The 3,732-nt window shown below is 44.4% G+C and overlaps 1 non-coding gene across 1 annotated transcript; it reads right to left on the reverse strand.

The window, feature by feature from the left end:
* Window positions 1–3,078: 3,078 nt before the first annotated feature.
* On the reverse strand, window positions 3,079–3,149 carry TRNAG-CCC. Its single transcript has one exon. It is a non-coding gene; the product is annotated as a tRNA-Gly (tRNA).
* Window positions 3,150–3,732: the final 583 nt, after the last annotated feature.

Genomic DNA, 3,732 nt, shown 5'->3' on the forward strand with positions numbered 1-3,732 from the left:
GAAGTGGAAGTTGGGAAGAGGGCTTACTGGTGTCAGTTTCCTTAGAGGAACCTCTGTAAGGAGGCTGGCGAGAATGAGACTGATATCAGCAGGAGTTCAGCCCTTCCCCACACTCTGTGAAGGCCCAAGAGGTCAAGCCTCTTGCAGTGATCCCCATTTCAGAAGAAGGTAAATGGCTCCAAGCGACACTTTAATAATAATAATAATGATAATAATAATAATAATAATGGCATTTATTAAGCACTTACCATGTGCAAAGCACTGTTCTAAGTGCTGGGGAGGTTACACGGTGATCAGGTTGTCCCGGGGGAGGCTCACAGTCTTCATCCCCATTTTACAGATGAGATAACTGAGGCATAGAGAAGTTAAGTGACTTGCCCAAAGTCACACAGCTGACAATTGGCGGAGCCGGCATTTGAACCCATGACCTCTGACTCCAAAGCCCGTGCTCTTTCCACTGAGCCATGCTGCTTCTCTAATAATTTAATAATAATTGTGATATTTGTTAAACACCATGGTGTTTTGAGGGACAATGTATGGATCCAAAAGCTGGACAGTGGAAAAAACAGGATAGAAAAAGCATCAATTCTTTTGAGATGTGCTGTTAGAGAAGGCTTTTGTGAATACCATGGACTGCCTGAAAAACAAACAAATGGGTTTGGGAGCAAATTAAGCCAATGTGGTCTTTAGAAGGCCAATTGACTTGACTTAGATTAGCATATTTTGGACACATTCATTCATTCATTCATTCAATCATTTGAGCGCTTACTGTGTGCACAGCACTGTATTAAGTGCTTGGAAAGTACAATTCAGCAATAGAGACAATCCCTGCTCACACAGGGCTTACAGTCTAGAAGGGGGAAGACAGACATCAAAACAAATAAACAAGCATCAATATAAATAAATAAAATTATAGATATGTACACATCAAAACAAGTATACAGACATCAATATAAATAAATAGAATTATACATATAGACATAAATACATAAGTGCTGTGGGGGGGAGAGCAAAGGGAGTGAGTTGAGGTGATGTGGATGGGAGAGGGAGCTGAGGAAAAGGGGGGTGTAGTCTGGGAGGGCCTCTTGGAGGAGGTGAGCCTTCAGTAGGGCTTTGAAGGGGGAAAGAGTGATCTTTTGGCAGATTTGAGGAGGAAAGGCATTCCAGGCCAGCGGTAAGATGTGGGCCAGGGGTCGATGGCGGCACAGGCGAGATCGAGGCATGGTGAGAAGGTTAGCATGAGAAGAGTAGAGTTTGCAGGCTGGGCTGTAGGAGGAGAGAAAGGTGGCTCTGAAATGGTTGAGGTGGTCCTAGTGCCTTGATTCCTCCCAAAAGCACTCTGTGGCATGAGTGGTCTGATGGTGCTCAGACACATCATCAGGAGGACTAATTATCTGGAGAAGACACTAATGTTAGGAGCAGCATGGCATAGTGGATAGAGCACGGACCTGGGAGCCAGAAGGTCATGGGTTCTAATCCTGGCTTTGCCACTTGTCTGCTGTGTGACTTTGGGCAACTCACTTAACTTCTCTGTGCCTCAGTTACCTCATTCATAAAATGGGATTGAAACTGTGAGCCCTACCTGGGACAGGGACTGTGTCCAACCCAATTTGCTTGTATCCACCTTAGCACATGGTACAGTGCCTGGCACATAGTAAGCACTTAACAAATACCATCATTATTATTATTAGGGAAACATGGAAGAGGCAGACCAGCAGCTAGTTGGATAGAAACCACAACAATGATAATGGAAGAACCTTTAGCAAGGTTACAGATTATGGCAGCATATAGGTCGTTCTGGAGAAAATATATCCATAAAGTCAGTATAAATCAGAAACAACTAGACGGCACTTGATGATAATAATGTGCCGCATACTGTACTAAGCACTGGGATAGATACAAGATATTCAGGATGTACACAGACTGTGAACCCCTTGTGGGACAGGGGCTAAGTGCAAGGGAGAGCTGGTATTGAATCCCCAGTTTACAGATGAGGAAACTGAGGCTCAGAGAAGTTAAATGCCTGAGGTCATGCTGCAGGCAGGTAGCAGAGCTAGGATTAGAACCCCGGTTCTCTTGACTCCCAAGCCTGTGCTCTTTCCACTAGGCCACACTGCTTCTAGGTAGGATTTCCTTCCTGAAATGATCTCTCTCCCAAAGCCCCCGCAAGAGACAGGGTGAAAAATATGTTCCTAGTAGTGAGGGAATGTGAGATGTCCTCCTTGGGTATTTTGACTCAGATGAAAGGGAGAGCTTTCCCTGATCTAGATCTAACTCTGATTGCCCAGCAATTCCTTGCTTTCTCTGTCCCTCCACAAGGGATACATTTCAAAGTAAAAATGCTTAGCTTATGGCAACTTTTCAAAATGACAGGCACAGTCACCACTAAGCACTATGCAAGATCCCTGAAGGGCGAAAATAAAATGTCTCCTGATACATTGGCTTGGAGTATAGACACATCTATACACACAATTACATGTATCCCATAGTTCAGGGTTATATAAATCTACAGTGTTTACATAAATATATAGCATTTCATTTTTAGGACAATTTGTTACATCACTTATAACCTAGACACCAGCATAGATTATTCTGACATATAGTCTACAGTAGAATAATACATATGTTGCATTTTTTTTTTCCACGGTCAGGAATAGACATGGAAGCTGCCTATTTCCAGCGTGTGATGCAGGGGATTGCTCCTCATTGAACTGCTTTGGTCAATATTTCACTGGGGTTTTCCAGGACGGTCCCTGGTGGACCCTTGCTGCCAGTGCCGATGGGCCAGGTTGGGACCTGTGGGGCCAGGGTAGGCTGGCGTTGGGCCGGTGGGGTAAGTTGAGAAGTCAAGGTCCTTCAGGGATCTTGCACTGTGTGGCTCTGCTAGCCTGGCTGACCTCTCTGCTGCTCCTACATGAGAATTGGACGAATATTTACCTCAATCAATCAATCGTATTTATTGAGCACTTACTGTGTGCAGAGCACTGTACTAAGCGCTTGGGAAGTACAAGTTGGCAACATATAGAGACAGTCCCTACCCAACAGTGGGCTCACAGTCTAGAAGGGGGAAATACCAGCTGCATTGGCTGGGAATTGAACCCGGGTCTCCCGCGTGGGAGGCGAGAATTCTACCACTGAACCACCAATGCCTCAGCGATACCTAATCAGCCACCATGTTGATGTTATTCTCTGAATGCTATTCAGATCATCAGCTTTGTTCAGAGGGTCCACAGGAAGTGCTTTGGGTGGGTTTGAAGTTTTGATAAGACTTTGACAGTTCAGGAGAGGCTTCCAAGTCAGCAGGAGTCATTGCCCATTGACTCTTTAGTTTAATTTTTTTTTTCCATCAGTCATGATGACCTTCTGGATAAGCATGCATCTGAGTTGGATGTGGGCTGTATTCCTTCTGAAGTTGCCATTGTACTCTGTTGATTATGCTCTGGAAACATGCTCACAAGCCGTTGAGATGTTTCCGAACAGCTTTAAAGACTCAGCATGGCAGTAGAATCAGTAGACATGATCCCTCAAAGAACTTACACTATAGCAGGAAGGACACCCACTAAAATGCATTTCAAATAGGCAGAAGTAATAGAGTATGAAATATATACTTAAGTGTTAGAAGAATGTGTGAGTAGCACAGTATTTTGGTGGCACAGAAGGGCTGAAGTGGCAGTAAGGGGAATATAAAGTAGGGAAATTAGACATTAACCAGGGAAAGCCTCCTGGAGGAGA

Source organism: Tachyglossus aculeatus, chromosome X4 (genome assembly GCF_015852505.1).
Source record: "Tachyglossus aculeatus isolate mTacAcu1 chromosome X4, mTacAcu1.pri, whole genome shotgun sequence".
NCBI classification, from domain to species: domain Eukaryota; kingdom Metazoa; phylum Chordata; class Mammalia; order Monotremata; family Tachyglossidae; genus Tachyglossus; species Tachyglossus aculeatus.